This window comes from Passer domesticus, chromosome 22 (assembly GCF_036417665.1).
Source record: "Passer domesticus isolate bPasDom1 chromosome 22, bPasDom1.hap1, whole genome shotgun sequence".
NCBI classification, from domain to species: Eukaryota; Metazoa; Chordata; class Aves; order Passeriformes; family Passeridae; genus Passer; species Passer domesticus.
In genome coordinates this window covers 5,563,307-5,585,531 of record NC_087495.1, presented here as the reverse complement: position 1 = coordinate 5,585,531, position 22,225 = coordinate 5,563,307, and the positions used below count along the sequence as shown (strand labels likewise).

At 46.2% G+C, this 22,225-nt stretch overlaps 1 long non-coding RNA gene across 3 annotated transcripts; it reads right to left on the bottom strand.

The window, feature by feature from the left end:
- Positions 1-6,563: 6,563 nt before the first annotated feature.
- On the bottom strand, positions 6,564-15,514 carry LOC135285194 (uncharacterized). 3 transcript variants are annotated; one of them, XR_010350172.1, is made up of 4 exons: positions 15,255-15,514; positions 11,311-11,346; positions 9,729-9,883; positions 6,564-8,760 (listed from the first exon to the last, which is right to left on the bottom strand). It is a non-coding gene; the product is annotated as an uncharacterized LOC135285194 (long non-coding RNA). The 3 variants fall into 3 exon arrangements; XR_010350170.1 differs by lacking the exons at positions 9,729-9,883; positions 11,311-11,346; XR_010350171.1 differs by lacking the exons at positions 11,311-11,346; positions 15,255-15,514 and having other exon boundaries at positions 9,729-10,419.
- Between the last annotated feature and the right edge of the window lie 6,711 nt (positions 15,515-22,225).

Below are 22,225 nucleotides of genomic sequence, written 5' to 3'. Positions count from 1 at the left end.
TACCCCAGGTAAATCTATGAGTATGTGGATATTTGGGTCCAGTACTGACCTTTTCCCCATTTTATAAAATAAAAATAGAACTGGAAAAGGCACAGAAAATGGAGGGAAGGATTATAATAATTAATCGATTGGGCAACACATTTTCTATAGAAATATTTTTAAATGGTTTAAAAATTTTGAGAATTACTTGAAACAAAATAGAATTTTCATTAGCTTACTTTGATTTATAATTCCTGATGTTATTGAATCACATTTTCTTGAGGTTTTTTGCCTCTAACTTCAAAAGCCGCAGAAACCCAGCTTTTTAAACACAAAACCAAGAGTCCTATGGCAGGAATCTAGAGGTGGGCTTGACAAAAACTCCCAAGTATCACAATGTTAAAAACCAAAGAGTTGGCAAAATACCTCAAATTTGAGGAGGTGAGGAAATATGAATGGCACTAGACGGACTTGAACAGCTGTACATATTTCAGCCCAAGATTTTAAAATTTCTGTCAAAATATTGCAGTGAAAAACCAACATTCTCCATGGAAAGCAGCTATTTTCAGTGGAAATGCTATTTTATCAAAACTCTATTTTCCATTAAACACAGTTTTGACAGAAATTTTTCAACTATCCTTATTCAGTGTTATGCTCTGTAGTTGGAAATGTTAGCAGTTTTTAGGCTGTCTCTACAACTGCAAAGATTTATAGGAACTTGGCAAAGATGGAAAACACACCAAAAAAATCTGATTTAAGACTCATCTCTGTCCTCCTATATTACACACATCCCTGGAAATTATTTTACAGAAGTTTAATAAAATACAAGACAGTGACACAGCACAGCAATGCTACTTCAAAACTATTAATATTTTCCTGATTTTTTTCCCCTAAAATTTATTGGAAAATGATGTCTCCTCTATTAGCTCTGGATAAATTCCTTTTTGGCTTAACAAACTACAGGGGCACTTTCCCCCTAGGCAGGCCCTGCTCCCTCTGGTCAGAGTGTTGATTTCAGGGCTCTGTAGGTGGAGTTGCCCCTTCCTGTCCTTTGGGATTTGTGGACTGTGCAGAATTCCCTGCTGGAATTACGCAGGACTCCCAGGCTGGCTGCTGCTCCCTGGCTGTCTCACATTACAGCCCAGCCTGAATTCAAACTGGGGGGAAACATGGAATCAGGGGGTGCAAAACAGGTGTTTGGAAAATCAGAAACCCACTGCTACAGAGGAGAAAGAATCCCAGAGAACTTTTGAGCATTGTGTGATAAGCAGCACTTTTTTAAAGCTTTCCAAAACATATTTACAAGGGTTTGGGGCTCTGCAGCCTCCCCACTGTGTGCTGAACTCTGGCCAAGCCAGCAAATCCTCGGGAACAGGATCCCACCAGTGAAAAGGGGAGGAGAAGCCACAGCCATGACCTTCACACAGCCCAGCCCTGGCCTCTGCCTGAGCCTGCAAAGGGACCAGGAACTGCAGAGTCTGGGGCACTCTCACTCTCCCACCCTTCCTGCTCCTGGGGATGCCTGTCCCACAGGAACAGTGTTGGGATAGCAGCTGGTGGAAATCAGGGCTCAGAGCTGCCATGAGCCACTGACACATTGGGGTCACACAGCGCTACTGGATTTTGTTATCACTGTTAAAAGATGTTTCTCTGGTCCCTCCTTCCTCTTCATCATGCTCAGAACTCACAGAGTCACCATCATCAGCTGAGGTCCCTGAGCTTGCAGTCAGGGATGAAGGGTACTTTGAAAGAGCTTTTCAACCCACAATTACCCACAGAGCCCATTTGCACACACCAGCCAAAGCCAGGCAGAACCCAGGCACAGATCACCTTGGACCTAAGGGAATGAGCCAAAAAGAAAACCAAGCCTGAAGCAGATCCAAGAGAAGGAATCTTCCATACAACATCCCCACCTGACTGACTAGAGAAGGATGCAGGGAAACAACAGGCTCTTTCCAAATCAGAGACATGTACACATGTACACACACAGAGTCTCTGCTAATTGTCTCTGTGGAACCCCTAAATATCCAAAATATCATTATAAATCCTTCCTTCCTGCAAGCCAGCATTCCCCAGCCCGTTCCATCTCTCACTTCCCCCACAAAAATGACAGACTGACTCTAAGCTCCCACCTGCATAAATCTCCTACAGACAACCACAAATATTTTAGCTATGCTGATTTATGGAAGCACAAGCAAGACTAAACCAGGAGATCTACCCTCCATGCATGGTGACTGATGGCTCGCTGCAAATCTTTCAGTTTAAAGCACTGTCACTTTTGCAGTTCCATAGAGAGAGAGAGAAAATAGGAATACAATGACCTGCAGTAATACAACTTATGGGGAAAAAACCCCAAACATTTGTGAAATCAGATTTGTTCCAAGTTTTCTTGCATAAGATCCTTGCTACTAATTGAAGAAATTCTCTTTGAGAGAGGATGTGAAAACAGCTGCAAGACCCCTCAAGAACTCCTCCTTTCCCCATTCCATTTTCTAACTTTGACCACAGCAATCCTGATTTACAGCCAGTGAGAAGCTGGCTTTTTGACCACTGTTTTGAGGCTGATGCTTTACTATCCATGGGTTGAAAGAGTGAATGAAGATGGGGATTCCCTTCTCAAATTTAACTCTATCAGTAAACAAAACCAGGCTGCAGCTCCTGATTCCAGATCCATTAACAGGAAAGGGTGGGAGAAGCTTTGGAGGCCACTAGGCACAGGCAACTCTCCTTGACCTTGGAGAACACCCACCACAGATGGGATCAGTCTGACAAGAAGGAGACCAGCATGGCTGAAGTTTGCTCCTGGGAGATAAACAAAGGAGACAAACTGTGCCCAACAAGAGCCCTGTCAGCGTCTGCCTCGGTGTCTGCATGCTGGGGAACAGCCCCTTGGAGGCAAGAGCTTGCAGAGGACACTGAGCCCATTTCGTTGTTTTAAGATTTGTGTTTTGCACAAGGACATCAACAGGGACAAATAAATCCTGCTGTGGCAACACTTTACTGCTCCTCTGCTGAGCAGCTTCAAGAGCTGGCTGGGATCTGGAGTCACAGAGCAGATCAAGAGGTTTCTGCATCCTGGCTCCACCAACACCACATTCCCAGCACTGTTCCCTCCCTGGCACTGGGCTGAGTGGTGCTGAATGTCCCAGCATCACCTGTGAGCGGTGCTGAAGGTTCCAGTGTCACCTGTGAGTGGTGCTGAATGTCCCAGTGTCACCTGTGAGTGATGCTCAATGTCCCAGTGTCACCTGTGAGTGGTGCTCAATGTCCCAGCATCACCTGTGAGTGGTGCTGAATGTCCCAGCATCACCTGTGAGCGGTGCTGAAGGTCCCAGTGTCACCTGTGAGCGGTGCTGAAGGTTCCAGTGTCACCTGTGAGCGGTGCTGAATGTCCCAGCGTCACCTGTGAGTGGTGCTGAAGGTCCCAGCGTCACCTGTGAGCGGTGCTGAATGTCCCAGCGTCACCTGTGAGCGGTGCTGAAGGTCCCAGTGTCACCTGTGAGTGGTGCTCAATGTCCCAGTGTCACCTGTGAGCGGTGCTGAAGGTCCCAGTGTCACTTGTGAGTGGTGCTGAATGTCCCAGCGTCACCTGTGAGTGATGCTGAATGTCCCAGCATCACCTGTGAGTGGTGCTGAAGGTCCCAGTGTCACCTGTGAGTGGTGCTGAATGTCCCAGCATCACCTGTGAGTGGTGCTGAAGGTCCCAGTGTCACCTGTGAGTGATGCTCAATGTCCCAGCGTCACCTGTGAGTGGTGCTGAAGGTCCCAGTGTCACCTGTGAGTGATGCTCAATGTCCCAGCGTCACCTGTGAGTGGTGCTGAATGTCCCAGTGTCACCTGTGAGTGGTGCTCAATGTCCCAGTGTCACCCGTTGGCACAGGCAGGCTGGTCCCTGCAGCTGGGCTCCTGCTGCTCTGCTGTCCCTGAGTGGTGGCACACACCTCTGGGGCAGCTCTGAAATTCACCTAAATCACCAAACCTTGCTGGGCACGGGGCAACTGTGTTTTCACATCCCAGCTCCAGGAAAGAAAGAGGGATAAAGAGAGCAGCAGGAGGTATTTTATCTCTTAGGAATGCAGAGCAGGACAGGTAGATCTGAACTGCAGTGGGTATTTCAGGGCATGCTGCACAGTCTGCATGGTTATTATACAGAACCCTGGGCTCAGTTTCCTCTCTAGGGTTTCTAAATAATCACTTCCTTTCTCTAGACCTTAACTTCCTCAGTCAGTAAAGGGGAAAATTAAATCTACTCTCCTTAGAAATGCCTTTAATGACAAACCTTTGTGCAATATCTAATTGTGCAATATCATTAATAAAGAAGACCAGCTGACAAGTACCTTGGGACATTTCCTTCCATATCAGTGGCAAAGTTAAACAAGTTTTTCTTTAAGTTTCTCATCCAATAGTCACTAGTGAAATTCGAGAACACCTGTACTAACAGGAAACTCTGCCTTTTCTTGCTATGATTAAAAAAAAAAAGAAACAAAACAGTGGTAACATTCTGTACTTTATTTTACCAGCCTGTAAATCCTACTCAAAGATGGAAAAAGAAAAATCCTGATTTGAGAAGGAAATTTAAAAAAACCCAGAATTCAGTCACTGACACTCCAGTAAGGCCCAGGTGACTCTCCTGGATCTGAGGGTGAAGCTGTGCACACTGAGACAGCTTTAAGTAAAAGCTGGACATGGTTATGCAACTTGCAGCACCTTCAAACAGACAGTACAACAAAAAAATCAAAGAAAAGCCAGAGAACAGGGATGAAAAGAACCACTGGTAAACAACTGGGTGGAAACCACTCCTTTAAGAGAGTTTGTTTTTGCAGGTTATCCTCTTCCAGCTGCAGAAGGAGGCCAGGGAGAGCCTTTGTGGTGCAGGCCCAGCACACACTCCCTGTGCCCTGTGCACCTGAGCTCCAGTGCTCAGTGGGTGCAGGAGGAGAGCTCGACTCTGCATCCTGAGGCAGCAATGGTGGAATAAACGAGGGGTCCACGGAGTCTCTGCAGTTCACAGGCTTGACCTACTTCAAAGCAGGACCAGGGAGGGCAGTGGCAGGTTCACGCTGTGAAGAAATTGTTGCTGCTCCAACCCACCATGGCAGATTGCAGGATGCTGCTGTGAGGTCACCTGAACAGATTCACTACAGAATTCAAAGCCCCAGAGTGACCTATTTTACGTCTGATAATGAAATAAGCTGCTGGGAATCATTTCCAGAGAAGTACCTGGTCAGTGACTGCAGTGAAATGTCAGTACAGTCAGCACAGCCCTCTCTAGTACTGCCTGACCTGCTCTAAGGAAAAAACACAACCACACTCACTTTTAACCCATTATTTGTTTACTTTACCCTTACATTTTGAGAGCCTTACAAAGGACAGGCAGTCAGAGACAAACCACACAAACGTCACCAGAATTGCTTTCTCATCTCAGACTCCTGTAAGCCAAGAGTAGCTCCTCAATGAGAACAATTTAAACCAGAAATTAAACCAGAGGTGTGTTTATGCAGTTGAATAACTGATGAATGGCCATCTGAAATAATTAAGAGGCAAGAATTTCAAACCTGAAGCAGTAATTTTTGTGCCAATATTGTTCCTTCTGACTACCCAACCCTTGCACAAAAAAGGTGCTACATATTCATAGATCACTACCAAACATTATGACAGATTTTCCAAATGAGCTCAACTCCCAGCTTAGGTACATAAACGATGGCTGAATTTCCAAAAACACATGGGACAAGGTCAAGGCTAAAATGGTGTTTTGCTTTCTTTTAGTCCATAGAAAATGGAGTTTTGGCAAAATCCAGAGGTTTAACTCAACAGAAAAGGGGATCGTGTTTGCCACAAACCAGGAATTGGCACTCTGACTCTTCCTGCAACTCCAAGGACTTGTTATTCATAAAAGCTTCCTCCTTGGAAGCCAGCAGACTCAAAGGACAAGAAAGGGCCCCAGGAAAGGAACTGCTTGTCTCTGTGCCCTGACATTCCATGACAAACCAAACACAGACTGTCCCCTGCCTCGCTCTGACAGCAGAGAGCTTCAGAACACAAAACACAGAGCCCACAGATCACAGGATCCCCACCTCAGCTCTCCTTGTCTCCTCCCAGAGCTGCATGAACTCACTGCTCAGGCACTGCTCCTGGATCTGTGCAGGGAACGGGTGGGAAGTGGCTGGATCCTGGATGAGTTGTTAGCACATTGTGCTCATGCTGCACTTCTCCCAGCATCCAATATTTTTGGTTTTGCCTTGAAAACCAGCACAGGTGATGGAAAGGCTGGGAGTATTTTTTTGTGCAGAGGAGAAGAAAATGCATTTCAAACTGAGCAAGAAAGCTGCCTCTCCAAAAGCCGAGAGGGAAGGCTCAGGAAACCAAGCACGTGCAGGATTTTGCACATATGAAAACATTCTCACAGAATGGGGGGATCTGTAACTTTGCAGCCTGGATTCTTCCTTCTGCACAGGGACCAAGGACAGTGCTGATGTGCTGCAGGTGCCTGGCATGCCAAGAAGGATGGATTTGTTGAGTATGAGCTGAGGATGCCTCTGCCAGCTCCTCTCACTGCAGGATGCAGGACTGATGTTATAACAGGCAGACTTCAAAACTGCAAAGAACATTCCTTTAAACACGAGGGTCAGATGGTTCTGATCAAAAGAAAATAAATCATAAAAGCAAACAAATGCATTTAGGAGGACAAGTTTCACCATGAAAGGTGAGAGGGTCTTTTTTCTTTGGCTGCTATCACCTTTATCATCCTGAAAATAATGGTTTGGGAAGCAGATTTCAATATAAGCTATAAAAAAATCAGTGGCCAGCCTGGAGGGAAGGGTGAACTACTCTGGATGTTCTAACCAATGAAATGATTTAATAACATCAGCTAGTACAGCTCACTTATAACTTTCATGAGCTTTCATACTGTATTTTACTCACCTGAGAATTCTTGACAGCTGTTAAGATGCTTTCCAGGCACCCAATTAGGGCAGAGGAATGGTACAATTCCAAAAATTACTTTCAGAATTTGTCAGAAAATTAGAGTAAATGATCGTGACTTTTTTTTTTTCTTTCAAAGAAAAAGGTATGATAGCTGACATTAAAATGTTTCTGGAGGAGCAAGTACTAAGGAAGTATTTGCACGTGGCAAACAGGCTGAAAGCTGGGTAAGAACAAATCCACACCAGTTCACAGGGCTGAGGAAATCACTTCTCCAGACAGTCACAGACAATCAGGAAGGTCTGCTGCAGGTTTTATTTTTGGCTTGGTTAAATGTGATATATAAGATTATCAGATACACTGCAGGGAGATAAACCAGCATAGAACAGAGGCAGATCTGGGCTATTTAATGAAACACCTTCTGGTAACAATTCAGCTACATCAGGGGTCTGTATCCCGCAAACCTCTCCAGGCTGAGTAGAGGGTCTGACAGCAAAGTGGTGTTTGTATTTTTTGAGGAGTTCATCTGAGTACAAACCTCCTCCCATCTCTGAATGAGCAGGAGGACACACTCCACCAAAACCTGGACAAAGCAGGGCCCAGCTCTGTCCTGCTCCTCAGGGTGTTTGGGGCTTGGCTCAAACCCAACTGTCCCCATGACCTGCCCAGCACAACCAATACCTGGCACGAGGCACACAGCCTGGGCTTAAAAACTATCAAAAATTGATAGTTTGGGCAAAATGGGATGTGCTCAGCCTTGTACAGAAATTTGGAAGTATCCGTGCTCCCCCCAGGACAAAATAATGCTGTGTGATCTGCATTTCTCTTAGTCATTTGGCTTCAGGATTTTTTGCAGGACAAGAACTTTACATGAACTGGAGAAGAAAGCTCCTGAGCTCAGTTTGTGGCTGACACCAGCTGTTTCTTGCAAAATTTGTCAGGTCACCCCACTTTCTGCATATAAAGTAGGTTTAAACAATGGTTTCAGATGCACTGGGTGAGCAAGATGAGCACACAGAGGTGAGCTGGAGTGTGTAAAATGCTTCAAAATCCCTCAGCTGCAGACACCAAAGCAAATATTCATCATGTTAGAACAATGCTGGTGTTCAGAAAGCTTTCTTCTGTGATAACTGGGGAACTCACACACCCAGAGCACACACTGCCCCTTTTCTTGAACCAAATTAATTTGGTACCACTGCAGTCCCAGAGCCTGACATGGTGCTGACATCCCAGTTCATCCCAGTTGTGTGTTGTGGTCACCAGGACAAATCCAGGGCTTCTGTGCAGGACAGGCCACGTGCAGAGAGCTGTGAGTGCCAGGAATGGTGAGGGAACAGGGGCTGGGAAATGGGAATGCATCACTGCCCCACTGTGCAGACACAGAGCTGCTGCAGGAGGAGAGCCCAGCAAACACCTCCCTGTGACCTCAGCACAGATCCTCATCCCTCTGAAGCTCATGGAGCTGGATGGTGGCAGCTTGTCCAGTGGGACACGGAATAAAAGGCTGGAGCACAGGGATCCCAGATGGAAGTTGCTGGTACAGTTTGTGGGGTGAACTCAACTACTCTCTAACATCACAGCTGCTCTGCGTGGCCAAGGCAGTGAGCGTCACAGTGAAAGGGGAAGAGGGGCATTCTGAAGGAAGGCTGAAGAGATCTGAAGCCCAGATAGACGTTTTCAGAGTCTGGGCAGAGTGGCAGATGCCTGTCCGGTAATTCCTCCAGCCTTCATCTTCTGAGCTGTGCAGCGGCTGTGACTAATATCAGTCCTCCCACTTCTCCAGCCTAGTCATTTCAGCTGATATTTTAGAGTGTACCACACTGTGCTGACATGCCTCCACCCTCTGCGAGCTTTCCTGTTCTAGAGAGAGACACAGAGAGAATGACTCATGCAGCTCTCCTACTATTCGAGCCTTTTAAGCAAATTCAAAGGAAAGTTTTAAAGGTGCTCTCTTGATTTGGGAATGCCTGGGTGGGGTTTTCTTTTTCTGCGTGCGCTTGTTTTGTCAAATTACATGTAATTTTCCAACCTTTATGATGCTGAGACGTTTTAATAATTCATGAACCTTCCTGACACCGTCAAATTGCAATTTGGAAATGTCAGAGGTACCCACTGGTACAGGCATTTGTGAATGCTACAGGAAAGGAAATGGAAAAGAAGAAGGATGGTAGAATTAGGTTGCTAAATGCCATGTCTGGCTTGTGCTCTGTTTGACAGCCATAATTAAGAGCTGAGGTGGTAGAAAGAGGAAAGTGAAAAACCTGAAAGGAAATGGTATAAAAAACCCTGATACTGATGCTAATTGGTAACTTTGGAGCGTTCTAAGGAAAAAGAAATGCTGGAGATTGTTATTTAACTTGCAGAACATTTACGCCACTTTTAAATGCGAAGTATTTTATCACCAAACCTGGGAGCTTTGGGGTGACCTGACTGTGGTCTTTCAGTGCCTGAAGGGGTCTGGAAGAAAGGTAGAGAGGGACTATTCACAAGAGCCTGGAGTGACAGGACAAGGGTGAGTGGCTTCACACTGACAAAGAGTAGGTTTAGATTGGATATCGGCAAGGAATTCCTGGCTGTGAGGGTAGTGGGGCCCTGGCACCAGAGAAGCTGTGGCTGCCCCTGGATCCCTGGAAGTGTCCAAGGCCAGGCTGGATGGAGCTTGGAGCAGCCTGGGATAGTGGAAGGTGTCCCTGCCCATGGCAGGTTGAACTTGAAGGTCCCTTCCAACCCAAACCAGTCTGGGATCACAAAAGCTACAACAATTAATCCTGACTGCAATATGAGCAAAGAAACAATAAAAACAGCAGGAAACAAGGACTTGAAAGTACCTCTGTGGGTTTGACCAAACTTGAGCTGTTTTGAAGGAGCAAGCTGTATTTCAAATCTTCACGAGGACACTGCAGATCCTGCTTGCAGCCTGACCCAAACACAGCTGATGATGACGACAACGGGATCATACAAAGGATGATCATACAAAAGAGAACTGGATCACCACAAGGCAAATCCTCATCCACGGGCAGTGCACGCAGCCAGTGACACACTATGGTCATGTTAACATGAGGGACACTTTCTTTGTCATGTAAAAGTGTAACAGGGACACTCTACTCCCTCTCTGGAGAGTCTGTTCCAGTGCTGGTAAAGTTCTGCCTGGTGTCCAGGTGGAAGTCTCTGGGCTCAGGCCCTGCCCGTGGCTCTGGGCCCCCAGAGCAGAGCCTGGATCCAGCTCTGCCCCTCCCTGCACACAGGGACACCCAGGGCTGCGGGCTCCTCTCGAGGCTGAGCAGCCCCAGCTCCCTCAGCTTTCCTGAGCACCGAGGCCCTCCAGGCCCTTCCTCAGCCCCTCAGCTTTCGCTGGCCCCGCTCCAGGAGCTCCCCGTCCCTGCTGTGCTGAGGAACCCAGAGCTGGACAGAGCACTCCAGATGTGCCTGACAGGGCTGGGCAGAGGGGCAGAGTCACTCCCTGTCCCGCAGGGCTGACCGGGGTCTCCCCCAGCTCCAGCGGGCATTCCCGTCCCGGTGTCCCCGCTGCGCTGAGGGGCCCCTCAGGCGCCGCCGCCCCCTGGCGGCCGCTGCCCGCCCCGTCCCCCCCGCCGCCGTCGGGGCTCCCGGGGAACGGCCTGAGAGATTGAACGGGCCCGGGAGCGTCCTGGGATGCCGGGGAACGGCCCTGGAGCGGCCCGGGGCAGGGCCCGAGCAGCAGCTGCCGCCTCCCGCGGGGCCGCCCGGGAAGAGCCGCCGTCGGGAGCTCTCCCTCCCTCCGGCTGCAGCTCTCCATCCCTCTGGTCTGGAGCCCTCCGTCCCTCAGGCAGGAGCTCTCCACACCTTCATCCCTCTGGTCTGGAGCCCTCCCTCCCTCAGGCGGGAGCTCTCCACGCCTTCATCCCTCTGGCCGAGAGCCCTCCATCCCGGAGCTCTGGATCCCTCCAGGCCAGAGGGCTGCTCCTCCTCCGGGAGCTCCCCACCTCTCCCCCTCTGGCCTGGAGCTCTCCGTCCCTCAGCCCGCAGCTGCCGGGGTGGATCCCCCCGATGTTTTTTTTTGCAGCCGTCGGGTCCCACCTGCGGATTTTGCCTCGTTCAAGCCCGCCCCTGCCCGCTGTGAGCCAAGGGGTCGGTTGTCCAGGGTAGGGCAAAAACCCTGAGCAAAACCCTCGAGTCACGGCTTGAGCACAGAAGCGGGGATGGAACTGAGGTTCTTCTGAAGATGCAGAACAAACTCGCCCAAACCTCTTCGCAGTTAACGCGGATGAAACACTGGGAAAGCCTTTCCAATTCATTCACCGCCCCAGTCTCTTTGACGGGGTAAATTTTGCCATCCCACGGCCAGCCCGTCCTCCCGGTTCCGTGTCAGCAGCGCCCAGGAGCGGCGTCTGTCCCAGTGGGACTCCGAGCCGACATATGTCAGTGACTCACCCAGGCGCCTGCCGGATCATTAGACCATGAACACTTCTGAAAAAGACACAAAAAAAAAAAAAAAAAAAAAAAAAAAAAAGCCCAGTAGCAGCTTCTGAAAAAAAAATAAAAAAAAAATCAAGGGACACCAACAAACAGCATCAACACTCCCAGCCAGCTCAACCCTCCTCACAGCCGGACTGTTTGTCTGACCTGGGAGGCAGCATTTTATCACTTAGAGATTGCAAGTTCGATTGCAGAGCCTAGGCTGATGGCTGGCTGGATAATTTGTCTCTCAGCTCCGAAAGAAATGATGGAAGTCAATTTGACAGCTGCGAGGCTCCCTAAGGATTCCAGACCCAAAGTGCACGGAGCAGTGACAGACACGCCGATGCACTGAATATCAATGAAGCTCTGCCTGGGAATAATGCTGAGGCAATACAAATTGCACATGTTCAGCTGGAAGGTTATCACTATCATTAGAGTTATTAATGATTGTTATTATTATTTCTATTATTAAGATGTAACATAAGCCAGAAGCTCCTCGTGGTCTTATAGAAAGTAGATGAGTTCCCAGCTCTGACTGACAGGCTGCTCTCCAGGTCAAGCAGCACATGGATGGAATATTGGAATTATTGAGATTGGAAAAGACCTCCAAGATCATCGAGTCCAGCCTTTGACTCACCCCCACCTTGTCACCAGCCCAGGGCACTGAGTGCCATGTCCAGCCCTTCGTTGGATGCCTCCAGTGATGGGACTCCAAACCTTCCTGGGCAGCCCCTGACTACCCTTTCCATGGAGAAATTCCTGCTGTTGTCCAACCTGAGCCTCCCCTAGCACAGCTCGAGGCCGTTTCCCCTTGTCCTGTCCTTTCTTCCTGGGAGCAGAGCCTGCACCCTCCTGTCAGGGAGTTGTGGAGGGCAAGGAAGCAGAGGTACAGAGGGTTAAGAAGATCCTGCACTAGAAATAGCCACAGAGCTTCCCACCAGGTGGAGGAGCAACAGTCCTGGGGTCAGGGAAGAAATGGACTCATTTGGGCCCAACTTTCCTGGGAGTGGAAGCTCCATTGCCTTCTCTTGTCATGGTGCAGGGAGCAGCCCCGTGGATCTGGGAATGATCAGGCAGGAAAGGCAGAACCAAAGACAGAACTGCTCATGGTTCTGTTATATGTTAAACCAATGAAACAGACCTGCTGAGCTGGGAACTGCAGAATTTGGCCATCAGTACCCATCAGACTGCACTTTATAAGTTTAAAATAATAACACTCAAGCCCCTACAGCTCAGTTTCTGGGACGGGTGGCAATAAAACTGAACATCCTTTGCTGTCGCTTGCAAACACAGGTGTTCTCATGTGAAAGCCAACTTAGACTCTTTGCTTATTCTGACTTCTCTGGCTCCTTTGGCAAGCCTTGGGCAGTTGGCTTAAAGATCTTTAAATCTGAAGTCAAATGCAGCACAGAAAAAAAGAGGGAAAGGAAAAGAACCCCCACCTCTAGCAAAATGACTTTTGTGCTCATATTCAAAACCATCCTTTTTTGCCATTTGGAGGAAGAGGGATCAATTAAAGCAGTATACTATAACCTGCTTACATAGCAAATTTATTCCTGAAAAACAGATTTACAAGGGAAACTCAGCTCAGTGGCAACACCATCAATTCAGTCTGAAGCAGCACGATTGTTTGGCTAAAACTATGGCAACTGCACAGACACTAACATGCAATCCTGCTTTATTAAATCAAACCTCCAGTGAATCTGTTATCACCATAGTAACACTTAGTTATTACATGGAAACATGTGGAACTACAGTTGGATATTAGCATCTGGTTAGCATCTGCACAGTCTCTTATTCATATTACTAAAATTATAATCCAGGCAGAGAAAAACTTAAGTAAAACTGTAGCTTTAAAGCCAAGTCCTGGTCTCAGGTGCATTATATTTAATGTACAGGTCTATGGTACATTCCCTAGATCTGGGTTTATAATTAGGGGCTTGGGGTGGTATTTGGAGGTTAGTTTATGTATCTCCTAGGATGTAAATGCACACAGCGTTGGTTGTAATAACATCCAGGCAAAAAAAAATTGCAAAACCATACGATAATTGCAAGTGACCTTCCCCCGAGTGCTCTCCCCAGCAGGTTTGCAGGGCCTGCTTTGAGCATTCCCAAGCTCTGAGCACTTCCAAGCAGAGCTTGTTTGAGTCTTATTTATTTTAAGCCACCTGCCACAACATTTTTCCTGTCTTCTTCCTCCCACAGAAAGTGTGGCACTTTGTATTCAGGCCAGTGCCATTTTGTGAATAAAGCTCAGAATTCTGCAGGGGTTGGTTTAAGGCCCAAATATCTACACACGGTCGGGATGAGAAGTGGCTGAGTTGTATCACTAGAAAGAGAAATTCCTGGGCTAAAAAAGATAGGAATAAAAAAGGAAAACTAGTGGTTTTCTTCTGGGCTAATAATAGATTGTGATATTCTTTTTTCCCCCTCTGCCACTGAAACCCACATACTTCAACTCTCAGTAATCAAGTTTCTAGATTTATAGAGAGATGAAAACTAGTAAAGATTCTCTGTTATTTAAATATAATTTCTCATTTGTCAGGCTATAGCAAGTAGAAAGTATAGGATGGAACAAAGTGTTGCACACTATTCAAAATATGCCTCTCTTTGTCTGAGCAAAGTTTGTCATGCCAAAGGAAGGAACAGTTTCAAGCACACTCAGATTTTAAGGAAGTCAGTAAATTGAGACATGCATATTCATGATGAGTCTCTTAACTGCTACCACAGAAAGTTTGATGGAGGTTTTGGGTGACAAAAAGACAGAAGAATACTTGAATCCATGGAATATAGAGCTTCCTGATCTTCCCAGGTGCCCACTTATGGATGCAGCCCAAAGTGCTGTGGCAGCCCCAGAGAGCTCAAAGGGACCTTGTAGGTTCAAAGATGACCAACCCAAAGAACCCCTTCAAGGGCATTTCTTCCTCTTTCCTCCAAAACCTACCAACTTAAAGGTCTCTTCCAACCTAGTGATTCAGCCCTGGTGGAGCAGCTCCTCAGTCATTAATTAATTAGTGCCAATGGAGCAGAGACTCTCCCCAGCTGGGTGAGGGGAAACCAGCCAGGTTTGGTAGAAGCCATATGAGGGAGGTTTAAATTGCAGCACTACCAGAGCAGGTGAACAATGCTGGCACTATTTGGGGATGAGATTAACATTACTGGTGTTTTACATACATTTACTTTCTCCAGTCTACAATAAAAAGCACTGTCTTGGCTCAAAGTGTGGCCAGGAACTGGAATTCAGAGCAACAGACCCTCCAAGAGCCAGAGGCAGGCGCAGAGCTGCACCCACTGCACCCTGGAACTGCATTTTGGTTCAACAAATGTGCCAGCACACAATTCAACAGTAGCACAACACACACCACCAGTAAGGGCAGACAACAGAAATAACAACAACTGAGACAGGGATTAAATTAAAATCTGCAGCTCTTTTTGTGCTCTTAGTCACATGTCAGGTTCATAGATGCTTTTTGTCTTTTAATATAAGTTCTACAACTCCCTCCTGACTCCCACATAAAGCAACAGGCTGCAGACAGTTAAAGACATGATCCTTCTCTGGCTAAGAAGCAGCTTTAAGATCCCCAAAGTTGCACCAGTAAGAAGCAGCTAAGAACAGTGGCACCAGTAAGAATGGGTCAGACCCTGTGTGTTACTCAGGAGTCCTTGTAAAACCCAAACCCCACTGACCCAAGGCACACAAACTCTGCAGGGACAGCACAGGTGATCCCCAGGGCTGCTCCTGCCTCTGTGCAAGAGCTCAGGTGCTGTTGGGTTTCATCAGCACATCTCTCACACAGTGGCCATTTGAAAGTTACTTCTTTTTTTCCCCCTCCCCTTTTTAAAGAGTGAAAGAAACCCAACAAGGACCCACACTGAGCAACCCCAGGTGTAAAAGTAAAAACATAGTTGGTACATACCCCTGCAGGACTGATCCTCCTCTGGCTCTGATCTTTGGTGCTCCCTTCCCCACTGTTCAGTTCACCTTCCAGGAGAACCTGCTGCTTCCAAATGGCAATTTCGTAAGCACCTGTGAGAGAACTTAATTGGAACTAATTATCTGTTGGTTGTCTGGGACCTGAGGAGTCACAGCAATTACTTCAGTCAAGAAACAACCTGGGGGAGGTCGGTGCTTCTCTTCAGAAAAATGAACTAAGCTACTCCCTGAAGGAAAGTTCTTAAAGAGATGGAACCTGTCAAATGCAAGTTAAATACAAGTCAGTGAAATCACACCAACCAATGATTTATGACTGCCATTAATAAACACATCTCTAACAGGAATCTGTTATATATATACTCATCAAAGGTTTATTCCTGCTACTTTTGATGTGATTACAGAATTGTTTGTTATCAAGGCAGGCACTGCCATGAAGATACAAAGGGAAAAAGATGATGAGCAACCTGGCATCTTTGGGCAGGGGTCTAATTGGGACTTATTTATTTCCACAGAGAAAAAAGGAAAGGCAGAAGTAAGCAGTTAAAGAAGGAAGCTTAGCAGAGGTGGCTGTGAGTTGGAAGAAACAGTGGTGAGCCTAAAGCAGAAAGAATTCAATGAAAACGGCAGAAAACTCTCTGGTGATTTATAACTGTACAGCTCTCATTCTATGAAATAATGATAACTGAAATTAAGTCCTCTTTCAACACTACAGGACATTTCCTTTGTGATGGAGACGAATCCCGTAAGAGCCCCAGTGAAATATTACAGTGTTGGCCAAGAGAGAGCACCAGCAACTCTGCAATATCTGTTTGCCTGTGTAGCACAGGTGCATTTTAACCAAGTCTCCCAGGAGATTTGCCTAAGGCCAGACTGTTGCTGTAGAAAAAGACTAGAAAAGAAATATGTTTAAGTCAAAGCAAAGGTAAATTTGGCTGGACTGCTGCCTAATGGGAGGAAGAAGGAATAACACAACTCTTTAAAAGCAGCTCTCCAGTGGTTAGATTTCCCTGCAGCACATGTGCTTGGGAAGATGCAAGCCAGGTATTTACTTTCAGTTCTGTTGAAATGCAAAAACAAAAAGAAGATACCCCTCCTGAAAGCATAAATAACAAATTCAAGACAAAGCAAGAAAGTTTAGAGTACCTGTTTTTAGGAGCAGCCAAGGTAGAGGCTGGAAATGACATCAAGAAACATTAATGCAGTATTTACACATTCTTAAACCAATTTGGCTCTGACTTCAGTGACTGTGGAATCAAGCAGAAGGTGACCAAAGAAGGAGACAGTGATGGAAAAAAAATGCCAGAGAAAGGATTAAACCTGTGGTTAAATTTTTAGGGCAAGAGTTGTTTTGGTGGAGTGCCTGTGTCAGTGTTGGTTATGGCTGAATGACAACAGGCAAGATTCTTTTAATGTCCAAAATATTATGAATTTTTTTCAGAAATCAGCAGCATCTCCTTGACAGCAACTCTGGGCAGTTCATGAGCTCTTTCTCCCAGCACATAATGTGAAGAAAGCAGAGGATCTCACTTTCCCTCTTCTCTTCCTGGGGGAAGGCATTCTCCACCAGCCAACGCTTCAGAAAACTTGGGTTTTGCAGGTAGCTGGGAGAATCTTGCTGGATAAAATCCTACATGCTTGAAATCAAAAAGCATGGCTGTGTTTCATGGTCGGCTGCATCCGTAAAATTTTTTATCATGTCTCTGTCTGTTGGGTAATCTCCATTAAACTTGATAAAAACTTTTGATAAAATCCACTCTGAGAGCAAAGAACAATGAGGAGGAGGAGAAGAGGCCAATTTTAACAGCTTCTATATGACTTCCCATAAAATCCATGGTTTTCCTTTCTGCATAATTTACACAAAGACCTTCAAGATGATAAATCAGGGGAGAGGGAATAAAAGTTTATTTGCATAAAATGGAAACACAAAAAAAATAGAACTACACAGAATACATTATATTCTACTCCAAGGAAAGTCACAGACCTGTTTCTGTAAGCTTGGGAAGAAAGCCAAAAAGACTGGAAATACACAGAAAGCTTTAAACAATTGATCTTACTGGGAGGTTACACTGGTACCTTTTATCCTCCTGGTATCCAGATGTTTCAGAAAATACCCAAAAGTGAACCATTTGTAGGTTTCTGGGGAGTAAATTGGAGAATCATTCCCTTCTCCCCCTCCTGGGCTCTCCTTGTGTGGGTTCCCTGGGCCCCCTGCCCCAGGGGCTGCCTCTGCCCTTCCCAAAGGTTGGGATGGAGTTGGAAGGAGCATCCCGAGGGAGAAGTGGAAGTTCTGGGGGGCACAGGCTGTGGCAGGGGCTGCTGGGCACTGCTGGGGGTTCAGAGCAGGAGAACATTTCCCAACCTGTCCTGTTAATTCTGCGATATTCCCTTGATACACCTTTGAATTCAGAGCTGCTGGAAATGGCTGGGCTTCAGTGAGGGCTGAGCTCGTGCCCTGGCAGAGTGAAACCCTGGGCTGCAATTCCATGCCCGACATCCCTGCTCCTGCTGTGCCCTGGGAAATGGAGCTGCAGTGCCCCCAGTGCTGCACCCCCACTCTGAAGGCTTTGCAGAACCCTCCAAGGTATCACTGAACTACAACTGCTGCGAGGTCAGAGGGACTCTCCCCTGTTAACCACAGCCTGATGTGCCTTCCCGAGACGGATTTCAAGGAAGAAAAATCCTCTGACAGCCCCCACCCCCTGCCAACATGAAAACTGGAGCATGCCTCTTTAAAACTAGCCTATTTAGGCCACAGATGCTAAATGAATTCAGCAGACAGACGGAGTAATGGAATGTCAGTGTTCCAGTCTGCTGCCTTGAAGCAATAGGAGTTTTTTATTATTAATTTCTCCTCTCATTTTCCAATGCTGCCTCTGGGCTCCATGCTTTAGATGCAGTATTCTTGTCAGTCTCGCTAACCCAATTTGGATATAATTAAATTTTAAAATATTAAAGGGATTATAAATACTTCCCACCCCACTTCCCCCGCCCCATTCCCTTTTATGCTGTCCCTCTAAAACTGCTGAATTTTGCTTCAGGACTTAAAATGCTGTACTGCAGAATCTGATTTGTTACTGCAGTTTCCTTTGCAAAGGCTGGAGAATATCTGAAGGGGAAAAGCCCAGAGTTAATTCCAGTAAAAGGTGCCCAGGAGCTTTATGAGATAAAGAGCTTTCTGCCACCTTGACATCTTGGAATTTGATCCCACTTAAATTAATGTTAAGGCTCCCAAATTCTTAGAATGGAAGAATTTTTGAGTCACCTAGAAATTCTCATGATGACACAAAACAAGGATGGAGTTTATCACAGAATCATTGAGGTTGGGATCTCCTGGTCCAAGACCTTGCTCAGGCAGGCTCAGGACTTTGCTGAGTGCCATGTCCAGTTGGATTTTGTCTGTATCCAAGGATGGAGACTCCACAGTCTGCCTGAGAAACTGGTTCCAGCATTTGACCACCCTGCAGTAAAAAGCTGAATTTACCTAGGTGTGATGAACTTTGGCATTTGGTGATGATGCCAACATTTTCAAGCTGGCTTAGCACCTATACCATGAAGCAGAATCCAAACCTTTTCTTTTTAACATCTCTGGGAAGCATCCAGATTTTCCAAAGTTCAAAACCGAGGATCTCTCATTGAGAAATGCATGTAATATGCCCTTGTTATCCCCTGCTGTGAGAATAACACCATTTCCCTGTTTCCCTCCTGCTAATGGGTGAAGGCTGGAGCTTCTGGTTGCTGAAATCTGGACACTTACAGAGGATTATTGATTTTTGTGACTAGGAAGAACAGTGCCTCTTTTGAAGCCCATCTCAGATATTAACATCAGGTATTTTCTTCTTTTTATATGCCTCAGAAATATATTATAAAGGTTTGTATTTATTAGTCCTGAAATGGCAGCTGAATTGAAGATGCCTCCAGCCCTGGCTGTTTGGATCTTTAAAAGGCAATTCTCCAGGTTTAGGAAGACAAAATCCCATCATGAGTCTCAGAGTAGATGAAGGTTTCCTTACTCTGAGCCCTGCCCTTGTGTGGGTCCAACATGCTGCTGTTATTTTAAAGCTCCATCTGGAATAGAGCCTACAAAAGAAAAGATGAGGCCATTACCAACTCATCTCTGCCATCTTTGTCCCACATTTCCATCTTGAAAGGATTCTGTTTAGCTTCAGATCTTTTGGGGTCACCAGTGCTTTGTTTCAACAACTGTACTCCAGACCTCAGGGAGACTCAACCAGGCACTTTTGTTTATGGCTTCCATTTCCTGTATATTCTTCCCACTGATTGTGTTTCCCAGTTCATTCCACGTCTCAGATGGAAAATCAAAAGTTGGAGGAAACAAAGGGAATCCAGTGTGTCACACATATCATGTGTGACAAGCAGAGTTTAACCAGAGCATGAGAATGGCTGCTGAGGAGCTTGGGCTTGGTTTTGCCTGGGAAGGAGTCAGCAGAATCCAATCAAGCCCAAGTTTGCCTTGTGATTTAGATGCAAAATCCTGATGCCATTGAGAAAAAAACCCCAAGGTCGCAAGACAACTTCAAAGACTCTGGGGACACATTAAAGAGGGCAGATTTGTGGGTTTTCATATCCAGAAAATGAAGTTATAGTATTTATGGAAATAAAAATTATGGAAATTATTCTATGTTGAACTTGGACAGGGCATAGTGACCTGGGTGCTTTGGGCAAGATATCAGTCAAAATGTCCCTGGGAACTGATACATGGAAAGATGTGTACAGGATAATTTTATCTGACCCCAAATTACAGTGAAATGCAGTTTGTATTTTACATTGGAGCAAGACCTATTTGACTTTTTTCTCTGTTTTACAATATTGAGGGAAGTAGTTTGTTTTGGGCATCACAACTCAGAAGAAGATAGTTGTGATCCTTATTCAAACAAAATCAGAAGGTGCTGTTGGGCAAGTAACATCATTCTGCACTGCTGGAAAAGTCAGACAGTGGCTTCCACCCAGTGATAGCTGGAAATGTCAGTCCTGCATTTCTGAAGATGTTGCCTCTATAAGCCCATTTACCAAATCCCTGGTGCTTTGTGAGAGGACACAGAGATACTTTCTTTAGAATACTAGAATTTCTCAGTTCCCATAGATTCAGTGTGGTGGTATTAGTTATGCTGAATATTTAGGTCAGACAAAAGCATGCAAAGTAGCAACATGATCTGGAAAAGTGGGGCCATTCTACCAATTTCCCTGTGGCAGGAAGACTACTCCTCATCCTCGTGGCATTATACAGTTGTAAAAGCATGAGTGAGTCTGCCTTGAACACAGGAACTCCCAGCTCCCAGTCCCTGGTTGGGCGGGTGACAGGGACCCGATTTTCTGCATCAGGCAGAGAAGGGATCCATAACACACTGAGCTATACTTGGGCTGAAGAAAAAAGCTCTTAAAAGATAGCAAGTGATGCCATACGTTTTCATTATGGAGCATGCTATGCAAAGATCTGGGTAGTCAGCTCCCACCAACCATCTGGAGAGAGAAGTCACTCAAATCGAAGTGCTGAACCTGCTGTGGTAGACAATCGGTGCCAGTGAACCACTCACTACTCTCCCCCTGTCTGTTTTCCTGCCTTTTGCTGCAATAGAGCCTTAAAATAAAATAATCTGGCTACCACTTTCCAAACACCCGCTTCCAAACACCCCAGCTCCCATCTGCAGAGTGCACTTCATTCATTGGGCAAAGTGGGCCACTTCCACAGAAGAAGCTCTGCTGAAGGTCTGACCAAAAGGGACATGCACAGAAGGGATATAACACGTGAAGAAATTTCCTTTTCTTTGCTCAGCTCCCCACGGCCCCATGTTAAACCCTAATTTCTGTTTTATGTCTCCCTGATTCCTCCCCAGTGCTTAATGTCTCTTTTGACTCCTGTTAAAGGCTTCCTGGGGCTGAGATCTTGGGAACCCAGCAAGCTCACTGGGTTTGCCTTATGAAAAGTGACTTTAAGTGCCAGGGAGGGTTTAGCAGCTTTGAAATAAAAGGAACTTTCAACCACTTTGCCACGAATTGCTTTGTTGCCTGTAGTCAGCAAGAATCAGTTTGAAGATTTCTGGAGCCTGAGGGTATCAATTGCTTTGTTTTTTGCCTCTATCAAATCTATCCTCCAGTGACTTGTGTTACACTCCAGGCTGCTCCGGGACACTCAGCAGATGCTAAATGGGTCACAAGAGACATATCAAGCCCCTTGGCATGTATATATTTTTAAATCAAATAGGCAGACATGGGCAAAAGGATCTGTGAGGGTGAATCAAATGTTCCTGGCTTGCTCTGCTGTACACAGTCATCCCTCCTCCCTGTAGGACCAGACAGCAACTGAGTGACTAAAGTCTAAATAGCTTGGGATCAAGTGCTCTAAGCCTTACTCATGCAAGCACCAGTTCCAGTGGGCTCACTGGGACAGCTGGTGTTATAGCAGGTCATTTCATGGTTGAAGACATATGAAGAATATTTGTGGGTGGGAATAATCTAATGAGAACAGAGTGCAGATTATCTCAATTACAGAAACAATTGGGTGCACGTCAGCTGTGAAGAAAAGACAAGTGGGATATGAAGTGTTCTTTCCACAATGGCAGCTCCTAAATAGAAGAAGGAATACTGAGCATTTTAATAACTCTGGGATGCCCCTGCAGACAAATCATCTGCCTAGAACCCTTAAGTCTGAACAGCTTTAGGAAAAAAGCTATGCTAAAAGACCAGTTCTTAGCAAATAAATTCCTGCTTGGAACAACTTCATGACAGTTGTTCCTTGTTCGCTTCCATCACATCCTCGTGGCAGGGCAGCGAGTGGCCCGTGGTAAATCACTGCCTGACAGCAGCCAGGAGCCAGCCCCTTCAGTGTCTGCCTGGCTCCACGGCTCAGGAACATGTGCAGCTCCTATTAATAAAGCAGTGTGTACTGGTGGAACGAGGCCAAATTGCTCCCATCTCCGTTCTTCCTAATTTCTCCCG